Raw genomic sequence first — 20,618 nt, 5'->3', positions numbered from 1 at the left:
CTTTAAACAAAAGAACACTTCAACTGTAATTGCTGAAGTCAGTTTAAGTAGTAAATATAGGAGTTTTATTGATAAAAAGCCTTCAATGCTGAATGAAGTGTCTGAAACATGCCAAGGATTTACAATATCGTGTAACCCCGAGGTATCCTTATCATTGATATCTACATATGAACCTTTCTGGGGTGGGTTTGGTTTGGCTGTATCAGCCCTATTAACAGCCATGGTCATTTAAGGACGAAGCAGGTTTGTTGTTGGAGGAAAGCTGGAGTATCAGGAGAAAAGTCACCGACCAGAGGTAAGTTCCTGGCAACTATCCCACCTGGGATTCGAACTCGTGATCTAGAGGTGGAGGGCTTGTGGTAATATGTCGATACATCTTCACCATGCGGCCAACGCGGCCTCTCAAATACGTTTTTTTAAAACAAATAACCAATTATACTATACGATATTTTGAAATAAGTTCGAAGAAAACTACTAGTCAATTCTCCATACTTGGACATTGCATGATATTTTAATGCAAATCCCCTTTTTTTGCGTTCGTGTATAGTAAAACTATCTTAGTTTCTGATAATAATGTTAAAATTTTAATAAGAGAATTGTTGGCGCAGGTGTTTTGCATGGGTAGCTATGCAATATAGCCTTAGTTGAGTATGACAGAAGATAAACCAATATTACATCCGTATAGTCATCATTACGTTGACATTTGTCCTTGCAATACTTAAATAATGAATGTCGAAAATGAATGCAACTACATCTCTGTAACGAATATGTGAAACATTAGAAACACAATTTAGAATAATCGGAAATATTACACAATATCGCTGGAAAAGCATGCATGAGTAGGCAAATAAAACTGAAACACGTCCAAAAGGTAAAGAATTAGTTAAAGCACTAACATTTACAATCAATTTGAATCTGGATTGATGTAATAAAAAATACAATGTGTAATTTGAAATACAGGATTTTTTAAAACGGTAGTGACTACGATGAAAAAATCAAGAACTGGTTAACATACACGTTATCGGTGAATCTAAGCATTCCTGTGTAGCTTTTTATTATCTAATTGATATTGATAAATTGTTTATTTACGCTATTATTGTATGATGTGTACATGTTTCCCCATTTTTTCCCTATGATCTGTTCATATCACGAATCTGTGGCAAATTTTGGCGTCTGGCAACGAATGTTTATACAGAGATTAAAATAGTTGTATTATAAGAAACTACAATGGGGAATCTTTTAAAATGGACACCATATTTCGTCATGTGTTGAATTCACAAGTGATTTTTAAAAACCTGAAAGTATCATCTGAACTCAAACTCACTCCCACACACAACCACATCCACACACACAATGAAAATATTGACAGCAACAGTACCTCTATCATCATGGTTTATTTGATGATAATCCTATTGAATATGACTAATTCATGTACCAAGTGATACACGATAATGTTTGTGTGGGATAATTACCCCCGGTACTGATAGAACACTTTGTAACCTTATCGCTGAAATATCGCTGATATTATATTTAACGTAATTCCATCACCAACAGAAATAAAAGTCCCGCACAATCAGGTATGCTGTGATACTTAATCCATCTTGATCAAGTTTCACGAACATTTCTTAACTTTAAGGAAATCCTTAACTTACAATAAAATTTTCCCTTATCTGCTGTTATATTTTTCTATGAGAAATTTTAAGTGAAGGAAACTATTAAAGGTAAAGACTGTTCGTGAGACTTGGCCTTGCTGACTCGAAAATATGAAGGCATTGAGGAGAAAACAACAAAATGCTTCAAATGAAGTTATGCTTTTTGTTATGGACCTATCGATAGAATGACAGAATACTTACATTTGAAATACTTGTAATACTTACACGATCATCGCGATATTAAATAAAACAGTGAAACAAAATTTTTAGCGGGTTTTAATTTTTGCGATCTGACCTTATTTCTCAAAACAAATTTAAGTCAAAATGTTTTAAATAAGTTACATAAGGAGAAGAACTTATGTGTGCACTTTTGTTTCGAGAAATCGGGGGATGACTAGTATGTCATAATTCAACTATTTCTGAATAATTGCGGATTATTCGCGAAAATGTCAACTACACAAATATTTTCCTGCTTTATGATAAGAAAAGAAATATTAGAACTATTACTGAAAAAGGAAAACATACTTTATATATCAGAGCGACCAATAGCTATTAGTGAACACACGCTCTTTGGGATAATTACTCACAAACAAAATCAAACTTTTAGAATAAAAACAATGTAAACTTTATTAAAGTCAGGTTTTTGTACAGATATCGTATACGCATCCTCCGTACTCCAGGGGTTAACATCACTGTCATATCCACCCCTAGACTCTGGATGCCCTGTACATAATCTTCAAAAGAAGAATTTGTAGGCTTGTCATTGGTTAGTTTTTTCCTGAAATACCTTCGATTTTGCTATGACATAGTCCAGAGATGGATATGTCGACAGTGATAGTAACCTCTAGAGTACCAAGTCTTTTAAAATAAATCACATAAAGAATAAGGACGAGAAACATTAAATTGGAAGAAATATTTACACACACGAATAATTCTTTGATGGGCAATTATTGTTTTTGAGTATTTCCATGTTGTTTTAGTGATATTACACTATCAATAGAATAACTGCAATTGTTAGCGAAGGAGTTGATTTATTTCCATCGGCAGTAAAAAGGAGTACACTCTCATTCGGTTTAAAGAATTAATCATCAAAGAAGCGTCTCATTTGGAGCAAAACAACGGTATTTTGCTTTCGTTTTGAATGTTTTTTTTTATAAGGGAATTGTTGCAGGACAAAAAGAATACACGGTTAGCATCTTACAATACAAGTATTATTTTATACTAATAAGGTATTCCTTACGTTTTTTTAATATGATGAAATAAATATCTGCCTTTATGTCTGGATACATCCCGAATTGTCTCCCTGGGAAGGCTTCCCCCTCGAGAAAATAACTCTTTCCAGGGAGACAATTCAAATCTAATAATTATTTTTTTGTCTTTTTTCCTGAAATGTGCCGAAACAGTAACATTACTCATTCCGGTCTTCTGAACTCCCCTTCTGTTTCAACATTTAAAAAAACAATTGACTAAAGATATTGTCTTTGATAGTGAATCATTATCAATTTTCAAATCAGAAGGTTGCAGAAGGGCAAGTATTATTTTATGTCAACTTCGTAACTCCTGTAGTAACCTAAATATGGATTTGTACAATGATCATCTTACTTATAATCCAGCTTGTATTTGCTCTGCTGAAAATGAAACAGTATCTCATTACTTCCTGGAATATCCCATTTTCATTAATCAAAGAACTTTTCTCTTCAATTCTATAAACAGTTATGCCAACCACAACCACATTGATATAAGTATACTCCTCCAAGGTTGTCCTGACTCAGATGGTCCTACAATTAAACTACTACTTGAAGATATACATTACTTTATTGGAAAAACTCGCGTTTTTTAATTTATATATGACATAAAGCCAGGATTGGGAAAAATAAAATAAAATAAATAAATAGATAAACGATAAAATACTTTTATATCACATCAATTTGTATAAGCTTCAGGTTGAGCATGACTATTGACAGCACATGTGCATTCAATAATATCCTTAAATTGTAAATAAAATATATTTTTATAATTTCTTGATTAATAATAGTTGCTGGTAGCAGTGACCAGTGCAATAATTGCACACGGACTTTTGGTCCAAGCCTGCCAGTGACTATGTATGTTTGATATTTAAATAAATACTATAATAAACTTTTGTTGTTCATGTACAAATGTAGGTGTGAATGTCGTGTTTATCAGGTGTGTGAGGTATACCCATATGAGTTATGTCCCCTTACCCGTGTTATAATTTTTCATTTCATATTTATAATTATGTCTAATTTGTTTCATTGTTTTTCTTCTCACTTTTGCCACTATTGAAGAGAACTTATGTAGCCTGTTGTTTAATCCAGTTGACATGTACAATCTTTATCAATAACGTTTGATGAAATAAAATGAAATAAAAAAACAGCAACAAAATTCTAGATATATTCTTCCATAGAGGGCCGTGGATAGATAATTAAATTATTTTTTACTGGCGTTACATATTATATGTGATTGAAAGACATGATATATATATTATCATTAACACTTCTTATTGATTCTTTTAGTGACATAATAGATATTTGTTACAACAATCAACGTTCAATGTTTATATCTAATATTATCCTCCATCTGACAGGGGTACTATCACAGTCGTTATTTCAACCGCTGGACTATGTCATAGTGTCATAGTGGGGGTAAAGGTCCTGAATATTTCGTAACCCCCCCCCCCCCCCTCGCGCGTCACGCACCCACAGGAGATAATTGATTTACATTTTACATATATTATTACATATAATCCTTGGACACATCTATAAACAGTGGCGTTGAAAACAGGAAATTAATGAATACGCAAATAAGTGTGCGAGTTCGGGGGGTCCTGGGTATCCCCTGGAAAAAATTTCGATTAAGAATGACTGAGATGAGCTTTTACGGTGTATTTTGATGATTTTGCGTAATCCGAAGGCGCGAGAGTTCGCTGTTTGGGGGGTCCGGGGGTCTTCCCCGGGAAAAAAATTGTACGATTTAGAATGGCAGAGATGAGTTTTACGATGCATTTTGTTGAATTGCAAGCGCCGAAGGCGCGATATTTTGTTGTATAGGGGTCTGAGCTTCACGCCGGGAAAAATTACGATTTAGAATGGCTGAGATGAGTTTTACAATGTATTATGATGATTTTAAAGCGTTCTTAACACGGTAATTTTTCGATTTAAAGTTACCTGCATTTAGAAATGATAATTGTGAGTGTTAGCTGGCTCAACCAGATTCACATCATCGGCACATTGTTGTGTAACTCAAAATAATAATGAATTAATTGTCTTGCTAAGACAAATAAACAAATTAATCTTTTAAGAAGCATTTTTTTGAAATAGTATAATCCCTTGATGGACATTTTTAGCCTAGTTCGTGTGTATTCAATTTTCATTATAAAAGGTTTTAACATTATGTGCTTGAAGCTCACACACGCAGACAATAACGTGACGTCATCAATACATGCGGCGTAACTGCAGCGCGCATTGTAGATGACGTCATCAATTTTGACTCATAACGACGTTCTTGCGATAATGCGATGAAAAAGCTGGAAACTAAGTGGAATTTTATCATTTTTTCTACTAAGTATGGGAGAAAAAGAATCAAACATGGTTCTGTTAAGTGGACAGGGATATCTCAACCCTCGTGAAAGATTTTGACCGTCAACCCTCGGCAAGACTCGGGTTGACCGGCCAAAATTTTTCACTCTGGTTGAGATATCCCTGTCCACTTCACAGACCGATGTAAGATTCTATTTATCTTTTCCCTAGCAACCGCGGGATAACCCTGTCAAGTATGGGAGAAAATACTTCTTCAACTTTAAGGAATTCTTTAAATTAAATTTCTTCATAGGAAAGCATTGCACATTTCATTTCAATAAATGCTAATTAACTTAAAATATTTTCTTAAATTTAAGGAAATGTTAGTAAAACTGGAACCAGTAAAAATAAAAATATATATAAAATACAAAAAAAAACTAGTTTGTATCTGTGTTCACGCCACTCCCACCGACACACCCACATATATGCACAAACACACATGGTAAATAACAAAATTAACCTGGTGACTCACTAAGTTTTTTTTCTAAAATCTTTCTCGCAATTACTTCTGGCTCGAACCACTAAACACATTGTTGGTTATCAATGATTATGTTCCTGTTATAACTGTTATTCAAATCCATTTCAGGTAAGTCGGTTGAATCTCAGAATGTAATATTGTATACTTTAAACTCCGACGAATCAGCTCAATAATATACAACCAAGCTTGCCATAATAAACACTTTACATGTATATTGAACTCTGTATATATCTCTGTAATATCTGTGTATAATTCCGATTGTCTTTAACATCCGACAATAAAATATTCTGAAATGAAATGAAAAAAAAGATGAAAACCTCTGTATATATCAATAATCGGTCCACTGAAATCGTGTTCAAATAACGATCATATTTTGAAAACAGTGTCCAATGTCAAAAATTTCTCAAGAATTTACATTTCATTAGTCTAAAGTGCATTTAAGTCTATAATGAAATAATTGTATCGTTTTATCATTGTCATATGATTTACTTCAGCAGCTACATGTCATTCACTGTTTGTCGGTCCCTTGGATGACCGCTCAATGCAGGTTAGACGGTATCATATGCAGATCCTTAAGCTTTAGCATTCAGTTCTTTCGCTATTTTTCGTCATTCATCGAAATACGGCAAGTAACATGCATCTAAATGTTACATTTGACCAAATACCTCCATGCAGACACGTCAAAGACTTGTCGTCGAAGGTTCCGTATCCAAAAACACATTTATAAAAGGCTTTACCTCCGACTAGACTATCATACATATCGATTTCGGCAAATGGCACGTCAGGTGGGGAAGGACATGCTGAAAGGAAATAGAAACAAGTGAGGCATAGTTTAAATTTCAAATAAATTAACTGATAAATAAAAACATAAGTATTTGAAAACACAAGAGGAATAGACAGAATACCACTAGGAAAGATGTTATCCTCCTTTGCTTTCACCATGAAGTTAATATCGGTCCTGTCTATTTCATTCTTTCTACTAAATATTTGTTGATTAATGGGTAATAAGCGATGGGGTGGGTGATATCGAGTAGGAAACATAAGGTTACCTGTGTGATTTGAAGCAAGATATATCAATACTTCATTATGGGCCAGATTGTTCCGTTGCAGTCATCATATATAATTTTAAAATCCTAAACAAATCCTGAAAGTTTATAAATAGGTATAATGTCAGATGACTTAAGATGGCTTTACAACATCAAACAATGCAAAATTCGCTTATATATTTCATTATTTAGGAACTGAATCGAAGTATAGTTAACAAATATTGGACATCCATAAAGTCCACAAAATCATCTCACACCTATATTTAGCATTAGGAATATACTTTGGGCTTAATAACTTCCAATCATCTCAAGTCAACTGGGAGAATAAAATCGAAAAAATAAATAAACTAATTAATATTTGGAAAATTAGGAAATTATCAATGATCGGAAGAATACAAATTGTTAAATCATTACTTATACCCCAGTTAACCTATCTTATATCTGTACTAAGTATCCCAAAAAATATTATAATAGAGGTGGAAAGTATTATCCATAAATTTATATGGGAAGGTAAGAATGAAAAAGTAAAAAGAAAAACTCTATGTAGACCTTACAATGAAGGAGGACTAAACAATTTAGATCTTAAATCTCATATCACTACTATACTTGGAAGGATGGGTTAAAAAATTAAAAAACAATGAAGGAAACCAATGGAAAGTTATTCCTGAATTTTATCTAAACCAATTTGGAAAAGACATGTTAATTTTCTCGATGAACATAGCCAATACAAAATGCTTAGAAATGTTCAAAAATATACCTAAATTTTACCAAGATATAATAAATGCTTGGGTGAATATAGGTGGTGGTTACATGAAAAATCCAAAAACCGTTACAGATATTGGAAAACAAGTGATATGGGGAAATAAATTTATCACACTTGACAGAAAATATCTTATCTTTACCAACTGGATAAAAAGTGACATTATTACCATTAGAGACATTCTAGACATTGAAGGATGTATTAATGAAAACAGAATTTTGAACAAACTTCAACATAAACACAACTGGATATCACAGATATATATGATTAAAAAGGCAATACCAAAATCATGGCAGGAAAAATTAAAGAATTCAGACATATCAAAATATGATTTCAATGATAAACATGAACATTTAAAAGTATCGCTATATCATACGAAACAATGTTTATCAATTGAAAAAATCACAAATAAAAATCTTTATAGAAAATTGGTTCAAAAGACTTCTGAACAGCCTATAGCATACATAGCCTGGGAGAAAACATTTATACATCTTAGTAAATCTGATTTAGAACATAAATTAGAAAAATCGCTCGAGTTTACTTTCAATAAAATTGATGATAACAGAATAAAAGTGTTTAAATGGAAGCTTATCAATAGAATTTTGGTCAATAACTCACTCCTTTGCAAATGGAAAATAAAAAACAATCCGCTATGTATTCTTTGTGGGATTGAGGAAAATTATGAACACTTTTTTGTTAGATGTAAATACATAAACTCATTCATTCTTCGCATCAATGAATTGTTTCGAACACTAGGATACTGTAAAAATATGATCACATTAGAAAACATTGTACTGGGCTATAAAATAGACTATGAGAAATATGAAAATATAAATTTCGTACTCACATACATTTCTTTTGTTATTTATAAGACATATTACACAAGTGATTGTAAGCAAAAAAATGTAAATATTGAACAGCTACTCAGACAAGAAGTACACTTTGTCTGCAGAACTAAAAAACTTAAAAATTTACCTCTTTCAAATGTAATGAAATCAGTATGTGCTTTTCTGGGTATTAATCCAACCTCTGACATCTTATAAGGTGCATGCTTATGACAAATAAATCCAAAACTTGAAAATCCATAACACTGTCACCTTAATAGAAATAATCCTATCCACTTCACCCTAAACAGCAAACCTAAAAAAAAAAAAATAATAATAATAATAATAACAATAAACCGAATTACACAGACGTATGTAAATAATATGTTATTTTTTCATATCATTATCTTTATCAATATAAGTCAACACATGGAATATCCGAATATGTGTTTTAAAAATTCAGAAATAATAGTTACAGTATTGTAATTGTTTAATAACACTTAATAAAAAAAGAAAAAAAAAATACTCACCATATAAATAAAAAACATGCCGAAACCCATATTTGAATCCTCTCAACACAAACATGTGCTCCGAAATACGTGTAACTTTGCCACGAGGTACCACATACACTACACGTGGCAGCTTACAGGATGTTGTTTTAGTCACTTAGTCTCATTCAGTCAGACTCTTGATAGAGACGTTCTGATTGTGAGTTCTCTCCCCTCTAAAGATCCTTACGTCAAAACAAGTATACGAGTTATCTCCCTTTTTATTTGACGAAAGCATGACATGAACTTGTACTAATATTATCTGTCTTTAAGTTCAACAGTTATTAATTATAGAGATTATAATCACAATTAATATAATATATTTATTATAGAATAAACATATGTATGAATGATTTGAATGTCAGTATGAGAGAATCAAATTTGCTGAAGTTATGTATTTATTTGTAATATACTATACGTAATATGCATTTCTTGAATAAAAATGTATGCAAAAAAAAAAAAAAAATATAGAAAATTAAACGACAAAAAAAAAAAAAAAAAAAAAAAAAAAAAAAGATTTCCCTGCCCCACCCTCAAGGTAAGGAAAGATCATTTTAATCCTGTGGTTGCTTCGCTACATACGAAGACTATTGCAGAAGACGTCATTATTTTTTTCATGACGCATTACAACGTCTTTGTGATGCCACAACTTATTCTCAATATTCTCAACTGATTTTTTCTTTACAATATGAGAGAAAAATAATCAAGCATTGGTTTTCAAGTGGACAGTAATACCTCAACCTTCATGGAAGATTTTTGCCGCCATCCCTCAGGTTGACCAGAAAAAATCTTTCGGTCGGGTTGACATAATCCTGTCCACTTGTCAGACCCGTATATGATTATATTAATCTACCCCTATCATACCGGCAAACGGTAGAAGGAAGAGTATTCCAGTGTTGTGCACATTCAATTTCCATCATTCATTTGATTAGCCTTTAGTCATTATGTATTCATTGATTTTTTAATATACATTTTTATTTGTATTATATAATATATGTGATTAAGCGATATTCTCTGTCACAACAAAATCTCGTCAGCCATAATGATATGATTATACTTTATCCGGTATCCTCCTGTAGTTGAGAGGTATCTATGCATACAATGATTATAGATCATTTTATATTAAACAAAATAAAAATATGGAAAGTAGATCTATATCGCTTTGTGTTGAATGAATCTCCTCGTAGGTGAGGACACTTTATGTTATATAATAGATATTGTAAGTATGATTTTGTGAATAAAATTTGATTTAGAACTTAAAAAAAAAAAAAAAAAAAAAAAAAAAAAAACAAATATTGGACATCCATAAAGTCCACAAAATCATCTCACACCTATATTTTTATAATTATAAAACCTTAAAATGACCCCATATTGAAATGTGAATTGTGAGGTTTTTGGGTCAGATATTATATATCCAAAGAGCTTCTAATTAAGTCAACTTTTCAAAACGTGAAATTCTATTTGGCAAGATAAACAATCTCAAGCACTAAACATTGTAATGCTGATCCTAAGTACTATATATATAGACAGCGTGCAAAAGTCAATATGTTGTATATTGAAAGTGTTAAGAAAGATATTACGAATTGTTATAATTCTGAAAGGTTTTCCTCCTTGTGCAATGGCAAATAAAATGAGCTTAACCTTAAGTTGAGTTTACTATAAAATCTGGCTGAAGATTAATAATTTGTTGATATAAATACTACTATTCGCATTGATAACTTTTAAACAAATGCATTGTATTACAAATGTAATCCAGTGTGTGCATTTTCATTACAAAAAATGTAATGTTTAAAAAATAAATAAATTTTTTTAATGTCTACTGGTGACTGAAACCAAGACATTCAAAATATATTAGATATTATAAGTGAGAAGATGAGAGTGAAGGAATGAAAAAGACGTTTCTTTTGTATTTGTCTTTGTATACTGTGAAAAAGCTATAAAATGATCAACAACAAAGCGTAGGTCCGATCTAGATCTGTTTTAACATATTGCTATTTGCTATCTTGGTACAGTAATAAGTTAATACAATCATGCACTCAAATACGAAGACGTTGCTTATTAAAAGCAATGAAAAAAACAACAACAAAACAAACAAACAAACAAACAAAGAAACAGATCAAATAAAGGTATATAGAAAATCATTTACATCAGAAAAAAATCCTACAATATTATTTTCATCTTTTTAACAATTGAAATAGATAGATGGAAAATGCTCTCCCGCTAATTATAATAGTAAATAACTTATTTTTGATGTAAAAGAAAAACATCACGAAGGGGTTAACTGGAAACCCAAATAGAACTACCTATGTACTGCAAATCGATCTGTGACATAAGTGAAGTAATAGAAATTTACTCACAAATCGTTTAATATTGTATACATACGTTTAAGTTCACAGACAAAGTCGATATCAGTGAATGTTCCGTCAGCCAAACACGTGAGCTTCCAATTACTCTGTCTAGTGATGTGGAAGTTGGTAATGCACTTGTAAACAGTCTCCTGAGAAACGCCAACTTCCCTCCGACTTATAGTTGCGTGGTGAACATTCGGAGGTGGAATGCATTCTGTTGATAACAATAATGATGTCCAATCAGTGTCAGTCATAGTGTTTCAAGTCAGGGTTCAATTACTGACTGGCTTCACATAATACACAACATAAAACGGTTGTCTATAGTAACAAAACATGTGTATTTTATTCTTAAGTTACCTGAAGACGCCTTTGAAGGCAGAAATGCCTAGAAAAAAGTCGAGTTTTTTTCTCTTTTTAAATACATTGTGTATATATATTTTTTTCTTTACATATGTTTTAAGATTAAATTCCTGAAGTCATTGCTCGAAATGATCGTCACGGTTCATTAAATCCAATAAGAAATGAGAACTTGTGCAAAATAATATATACCTCAAAAATCAATTATTGAATGATTCAGAAACAATGGGGAGGTGAAAAACGGATGAAGATGTTACAATTTGCACTTTACCTGTGATAACACACGTGGATTGTTGATTTGACAATGTAACACACATACTGTTTGGAGGACAATCCCCAGAGCACACGTTGTTTTCATATAGCTGTAGAGAAAGCAACATCATATAAATTAGCAATTAGTCTGTCCTGTAATTAGAGTTTGTCTTAATTAATTATTGTTATTTATTATTTTCTGGATAGATTCATTGTGTGTTTCTTTTCAATTCAATGACTGATTTTAATGATCCTTAAAAGATGCTACACCGCTGACGAATGATATTTCTTCACTATCAAAAACAGGAACAAACGAATCAGTATTTTTCTTTAGTTGCAAAGGTTACTAACTATTACCGCCATTGAAAAGTTTGAACTTCTTATTTTACTTTAAGATAAAACTATTGAAAATATTTAATTGCTTCCCGAAAAAAAATCCAATGGCTCTATGTCCGTTTGTGATCAATCGCGGTGGAGCATCTTTAAATCTTTATGAAACGTGTGGTTATCGTGTCAGGGTGCCGTCTCATCAATATTTCTTTACTCTAATATTCTCCAGAGGATATTTAAAAATCTTTTGCTAAGAAGCCTTCCTTAACTGCTGTAATACTTTGCTATGGAGACTTTTAAGTTATTGAAAATCGGGTAAATTTCGCGAGGATTTATTTTCGCTATATTTGCAGCTTTTCCGATATCTGCAAATTTAAAACTCTAACTCAGTTCTATTATGTAAAAGTGCTTATATTGCATATAGAAGAATTGGTGTACCGCAAAATTAAAACCCACGTGATAATGCGCCCCGCTGATTTATAGTGCTGTAGAGTATGGAATTAAGAAATGAGTCTGAAATAGATTTCTCGAATACGTCTCGGCCAGGTGACAAAACCCGGGTTTGTTATAGTCACCTGTGGGTGGGCCATTGGAGAATAATCCCTTTTTGATAGTTTAAGATTATACCGAGACTCTATTGGAGATTGTGCATAGCATATAAACTATATTTTGCACCAATAAGCTCCATGAATCAAACAGGTAAACAATTGATCTTTGTTTATTTAACAGCATCGTGAATCCCACTAGAAATTACGACATATACCACAATGTAGTATGATTTGTACCGCATATATCGCCAATTAATCATAGGACGCTTACTCTATAGTGATACATACCCTTACAGTATGAAGTCCATTTTGATATATTAAAATGTAAGTATTATCTTTGTGTGTAATATTGTTTAAAGATGCTCCACCGCCGACATAGCATAAATGATATTCATTATTTGAACAATAATTGGTGTATTATCGTGTATATATATGTCTAATTAACACAAAAAATAATATAAAATAATTTATTTTGCCGCTGGTACATGCGCAATCAGTACTTCATTCCATATAGGATATAGTGCAACAGAATTTTTTCGGGATGCAATTAATTATTTTTCATATTTTTAACTTGAATGAAAATTAGAAGCTCAAACTTTTCAATGTTGGTAATGGTGTAAAGTAAGTAACTTTTGTAACTGAAGAAAAATACTAAATCGTCTTCTCCTGTTTTTGATAGTAAAAAAATACCATTTGTCGGCGGTGGAGCATCTTTAAGCATTATATACTGTTTACAAGCTTGAAGGTAAAAATGGATGAGCGGATAAAATGAGTATAAATCAATTATTATGAATATTTGAAAAATATGATCAAGCCAAATATTTGGTGCAAAAGTCCGTTTCGTCCATTTTAGCACTCTCCTTTTATCTCTAGCCATAACAAAAACAGATTTTATCATTAAAAAAAAAAAAAAAAAAAAAAAGTTAAGATATGCTTACTTGTAATAAGTCGTGTTTGTCCAGAAAGATCCAAGTAAAGTCTTGCGTAAGGCTATTTCCGTTATTGATGGTATTGAATTCACAGGTCAGGGAGTGCCGCTGATAATTGACGGACATGCACTTTGTTCTCACTACGCATTCTTTTCCGCACTGAATTTCACCCATGGAATACATTGTCCGATAAACTGACCCGGCCAGTCGTCCGGGTAATTGTATGTTCATTTGGTCACATAAAGCTTTATTCAAAAGTAGGGACAAAAGCTTAATAGTCGCAAAAATCATTATAGTTCTAGTTTTCCCGAAAAGCAAAGTATTCCTGTCGCCTTTGCTGTCGCTCTGATGTAGTAACACCGTATTGGACCGTGGATATAAGCTATTGACTATTCCCGTCGCTCATTGCTAGCAATGAAATATTTACGATAATAAATGCAATTAGCAAGGCTCATATTGAACCATATTATGCCCATAGACATATACAGCGAAAAAAACTCAAACGAAGATTTATTATCCGAAATAATTGTAAAAATAGGCAAAGAGATGTACATTAACTATTATCACGCCGGTGAAATCCTTAAATTTCATCTCGATTTAATGATGAATTTGGAAAAATATGAGTTAGCACGTTGTCAATATATATATGTGATCTGGTAGTGGTACTCCTTGGTGTTACTAGCAGTTTATTTATATAGCGCAACGGAATGGGCAGGAGTTTTCAGTATCAAACGGAGACACAACACGAAAATACCGCAGTCTCCCAAAGGCAACTTCACATATACATGTTGCCGGACTACTGATCAATCATCTTCACGTAAAGTCTCGACTAACATCAGTGTTAATTTGGTGAGATTTATAATTGCTGTAGAGTTAATACGTTAATACACTGTACCATTACATTTAAAATGAACCATAAACAATTATTTGACTTTGGAAAGTGACCACTAATGTGTACATGGGAATATTTTTAGTATAGTTTTATGGTAAATACAACTCATCACTACGTTACACTTGTCGTTGATAAAATAAAGTTTTATTTGTATGATCATATATATATAACGCATATACATGTATGACATATATATCTTAAAACAGTGCAACGGCATCTCCTTGTAAGGAATTATATTTAATTCCAATCAATTGAACATTTAAAAATATTATCAGAAACAAACAGAAGTTGTTATAGACATATATAAAAATACACAGGAATTCTTGTGATCCCGGGTCAGTTTACCAAAATAAGGCTAAAACACACAGAAATCAAATATTACGGAATCACCCAAAGGACATATATATGCATAGATAGTTAAATCATAAGTTTGGTCGAGAGTGTATTGCACGTTAAGATTGATGTATTTAAAACAACAACAAGTCAATAACATCTTTTATCAGTTCCAATTTTATATTTTATGAATCTTATTTTAAAAAAGCAGCGGCTGACACTCTTTGTTGCTGAGCAACCAACATGTTGACTATGTAGCACGCGGTTGACACTCTTTGTTTCTGAGCATCCAACATGTTGACTAGGTAGCACGCGGTTGACACTCTTTGTTTCTGAGCATCCAACATGTTGACTAGGTAGCACGCGGTTGACACTCTTTGTTGCTGAGCAACCAACATGTTGACTAGGTAGCACGCGGTTGACACTCTTTGTTGCTGAGCAACCAACATGTTGACTAGGTAGCACGCGGTTGACACTCTTTGTTGCTGAGCATCCAACATGTTGATTAGGTTGCACATAAAACTTTGATTTAGACATATCTTATGGTGATATTTTATATTAAAGAGATTGGGCACAAGATATGTAACTTATATTAAGCTCTTTCGGTACATAATTTTGATTAATAACATAAGAAAGAACACGAAATGGCATATGTACCATATATAATATATATATATACACTTTTTTCAGAAAGAGAAGATGGGGCGAGAGCATACAAAGTATGTTAATATCATTTTAAGATTCTGTAACCACTTTTTAATTTACTATCGCTTTGTTTTAAAATGCGTAGCTGGATTTCAATTATTTATAGCTAATATATATTGCATGAAAACCCTTCCCCTTCTCTATGAAATGTGATTTAAAACTTTTCGATGGATGCAAAATCATAAAATTCACAGAAAATTACAGAAATAGATGCTACGTTAATTTTGATAGATTCTTGATATGGAGTGAATGTAAATAGTTTATGCATGGTCTGACAGCGACAAACGCAGCAAACATTGACGCGAATAACGCCGTACATTAATCAATTAAAACCAGCTGGGAAATATGTGACCGGCTAATATTTACCGAGGGAGCAAACGTATTTAATTCAGATTCTTTAATTAACTATATTGTTTTTACTGCATCCATGATGTGTCTAAAACTTCAATAAGCTTTTCTAAGTTGCAAGTCAGAAGCTGTTTGCCAATTGTGTTGTTTCGTAAAATCAGGCAAAGGCTATATTTTGTCGCGACCTTTTTGAAAGCTGACGCCACGCCATCGCAATTGTTTACTGACATTAAGACTTCCACAAAGGATTTTCTAGAATTAAAAATCCCTCCTGGTGCCAACTCACTAATAGCATATAGAAACATGCAATAGATAATCGGAAGAATTATGTAATTAAAATATATATGTATTTGCTTTATCATAATATTAGTATAAAGATGAAATACATCGATTGAACTCTAGGAATTCTATCATGCGGCATCAGTTTTATTAAAAACAATGCATGATGTGGTCTATTCTAGGCAAAAGCATGTAATCCTTTTTCCATTTGTTGTGTGTTTAGAGTTTCACATTAATACCGAATCAGTGAAGTTAAGTTGATTATATATAAATCTCTCTCCTTTCCCATGGTAATTACAAAATGATTAATGAATAGTTGATCACTTCAAGTGCAAGTTATAATACGCATTTGGTATTAGCACAAAGGATATTTTTGAAGATAAAGATATATATATATATATATATATATAAATAATAAAAAAATAACTAAAAGAAGAAAAAAAAAAAAAAAAAACAGCCAAAAAGCACAAAAAAAAAAAAAATCCAAAAAAAAAATCAAAGAACTTTTCTTAAAAAACTTCTGTAATGCTTCCTATTGTAATTCTAAGCCAATGAATTTCCTTAAGGTAAAGGATGAGACAAAATGTCTTTTATTATATGAATAAGTCAAAATATGGATGTGATTGTATTTTCACTACTCGACAGGTACTTTATACAGTGAACAAACTGTTTGCTGATATCTGTATCAAATTGTATAATCTAAATATAATATGTGTCGTTATTGTACATAAAATATACATGTTAATAATACAAACAATGTCTATATTATCCCGTCATGTTCCATTTCAAGGGACATCAAAATACATTAAAATATGGTTTTAAAAGCCTTTATTTGATTGACTGAACATAATATATAATGTAAAATTAAAAAACTCATCTGATTATCTGTAATACTTCGATTTTAAAGACAATTCACTTGATTTTCCAGAAGTCGATTACGTTGGTATGTTATTATATTAACCACTACTTAGGTAGAAATGTCTGTCTATCATAAAAACAAAATAAATTGGTGTTTTTCATTACGAGTTGCTGACCAATTAAAAAAATTAATGACATGCTTTATAATGAATGACTTCAGTAATATATAACGTAATAATATTAAAATGTAAAATAAATATTGCTACTCATATATCACTGTCGGGAATCACGTGGTTTGAAGTTGTGATCCCACGAACAGAAAAAAATGTCTGCTGTGCATTAAACCGAGGCGCTTCGGGAGAAACGAGACAGTAAGCTTCCAAACTCAATGGGTCTAATGTATCAAGAACTGGTCTATAGACTTCGGACATTAATACCAAATATACCCATGTTTACATTGCTGTTGAATTTTGTGTCATTGTTGCTAACATTCAAATAATCGGAGGGTGGGTGTAGAAAAAAAATCTCTCAATATTTAATCAACACGTCGCGTAGTGAAACCCACGAACGAAGTACGTTTTACTGCTATACGACGAAATAAGTGAAATAAGCACCGAATTGTTATTCGGTCATTTATATTATACAATGACAAAACTTTTTTAGACAATTTGAATGTCCGAACGTCCATATTTGTCAATATCTATGAATGTTTTTTGTAATAGTGGGTGACACGAATAGGTCATCGTAGCAACAAGATGGTGGGTTAACACGCATGGCAGGATGTTATTAAATATTTCTCTCAATTCCTGTCTTATTTTTTGTCAGGTGAGGATTTTGATGTGTGAACATTTTATACATTGTACATACATTTTGTAGGCCAATCTGTACTAAAGTAGGCTAACAATAACTAGGCTTTAGTCGTAAACATTTTTAACGTTACGTTTAACTATGTTAAATAAGTTAAGTATTTCTCATTTAAAATAATAAACTAAATACATTGTGTTCACATGTAAAACAATATATATTAAGAGGTTATTTTCAATTTTGGTGAAGAGTAATATTATATTACGACATATCGTACATCGGCGTGATGACTAGCCTATACTAGCTACTAGTTAACATGACGAACGTCAGATGATACAGTAGGCCACAGAGACCTGGCACATTTTAACCAACAGTATAGTCTGATATAAATGTTTACTGTTAGTTAAAATATTTCGTGCCAGGTAGGCCTATCAAGTAACTTTGATGACTCCGTTAATACATTGTATTACATATAGAACATGCCGGGGCCATTGCATAGATGACGTTCTGCCCACAGGGATCTGAGAATTAGTTACAGAATAAAAGTGCCCTAAGACAATTTTAGACGGTGTAGAGGTCTAAATAAAAAAACGGTAAAAATCATACTCTACATGGTACTAAATCGTATGTCATGAATAGTAGGATTTTTATAAGTTTTCTTTAATCTAGACCTCTAAAACGTTTAGAAATGGTCTTAGTGCACTCTGGTGGGTCCATGATTATATAATATGTAACTAATTATCAGATCCCTGTTCGTAAATAGCCCAGAACGACGTCACAAACAGGAGTTATGGAAGAATTATGATCTCATGAATTCCCTTTTTGTATGGTAAGGTTATATAGTGTCAGTCCCGTAAAGTTTGTTTTCTACCTAGCTTTCATTCTTATGAACCTAAGTGGTTTTGAGTTACAATGTATCCAGACTATTAGAGCCTGGCGTATTTATCGGAGTACGTCACGCTGTCCGAGGAAATCTGGCTAATTTTCAATCTCTCAAGATATCTAGTGACAGTTATATACATTGTATCACATGCCAAATTAAAGATAAATTATCCGTATGTCGATTGAAACTATTCTTGCCGTCATATCTTTCACATTTTCTTTTTAAATATTAATATTTTTCTTGAATTGGGTAGTGTTATATAGCTTGTTTGTTTGTTTGAATTTTACGGCCCATCGACAACAAAAGTCATTTAGGGCCAAACTACAAACTAAAAAGCCAAGTCACAACTAAAACAAAATTGTAAATGTTGATTTAATAAAAGGAGTTGCATAGGATACAATAGTTTTGGCTAAAACACATGAGAAATCTCATGACTTGATCTAGAAAGAAGATATAAATTTAACTTACTTGCTAATTAGTTAAGCTATTTACTATGGCTGCAACACACTGCAAGCATTATGTATGATGACAGTGTTGCTACATTTTTGTAATTAGACTGTAAAATTGTCCCTTGAGCCAAGTTGATGATCCATAGTACATTAATGTACTTCATTAGATGATGTAAAATATGAGATAGTTTTAAAATTACATGTAAGTATTAATATGATATAGCTCATTAAGTTTATTCATTTGTATCAACATTGGTATTTAATTATAGTTCGCCAGTCTGTCAATTATTGCATGCTTCTTTTTTATTGCGTATACAAACTATATGTAGATTCATATGTAACTAGATACGTATTTCGCAACTTCTGTGTGTTACATCTGGACCTAAAGTTAACATATACAGGGTGTCCCAAAAAACATGTCCCGAGTTTGACGCTTTACAAAAATATTTTAATGGATGGAGGAATTTGATCTATATTCCATTAGAAAGGTAGTGATCTGCTCTGTAGAATGATATATAACAACCCAGATAAATATCTTTTTGTTATTACTTATATGGAAATAGAGAGAAAGTCATATTTCGCCTATATTGCGATTTGTTCAGAAAATCAATAACTTTTAGTTAAGGAATGGGCGCGAGGTGTCCGCCCTTCTTTTTGATGGCATGATGAATTTTGTCCCTGAAATTCCTCACCACTTCACAATTCTGTAAATCTGCTTCCTGATGATGGACTGCATACCTGGATGACATTTTCATAACATTTCATTTACTAAAGTAGGGGAAATACCGACCGCATTGTAGAGTTAAATAACTTCAGCCTGAATCTTTATGGTGCTGGAAAGTCACCAAAATGTGACATCATCGATGATGTCATCATTTCTGTTATGACGTCATCACACATAATGATGATGTAATATGTACATTTGTACATAACTCCTACTTTCTAAATCATTTTGAATTTTCAAAAAAGGTTTAGTATTGCAAAAGTTATTACCTGTCAAAGTCGGGACATGATTTTTGGGACACCCTGTACGTGTACTTGAATTTCATCAAGCGAATGAAATAAGTAACTGATAGAAATTAGTTTTCATTCTCGTAGTCATCTCCATATAAAATATGTTTATCAAACTCGAGTTAGTTGATAAACATCCCATAACTTAAACTCTATTAAAGTTCCATTTTCGTGAAACTGGGCCCTGATATAAATACAATAGAAAGAAAATGCGTTATAAAAAGTAGTCCTAATTTGAAAGCCAAGCGGAATCAAGAGGGGTTGTATGTACATACACATAACATATTGCTTGAGTTTATCACATGTGTTGTTTTATTGTCAAGCAGGAATCGCCTTTATGGGGTAAATATTATTACATAAGTTTATAATAGCACATAGATCTCATATT

The 20,618-nt window shown here is 32.1% G+C and overlaps 1 long non-coding RNA gene across 1 annotated transcript; it reads right to left on the bottom strand.

Moving 5' to 3' along the window:
* Positions 1–2,261: 2,261 nt before the first annotated feature.
* LOC138327910 (uncharacterized) lies at positions 2,262–9,438 on the bottom strand. The gene is made up of 3 exons (XR_011209132.1): positions 8,887–9,438; positions 8,508–8,659; positions 2,262–6,526 (listed from the first exon to the last, which is right to left on the bottom strand). It is a non-coding gene; the product is annotated as an uncharacterized lncRNA (long non-coding RNA).
* Positions 9,439–20,618: the final 11,180 nt, after the last annotated feature.

Source organism: Argopecten irradians, chromosome 7 (assembly GCF_041381155.1).
Source record: "Argopecten irradians isolate NY chromosome 7, Ai_NY, whole genome shotgun sequence".
Lineage (NCBI taxonomy): Eukaryota > Metazoa > Mollusca > Bivalvia > Pectinida > Pectinidae > Argopecten > Argopecten irradians.
The sequence above is the reverse complement of the archived record's forward strand: the minus strand, read 5'-3'. Positions and strand labels throughout refer to the sequence as shown.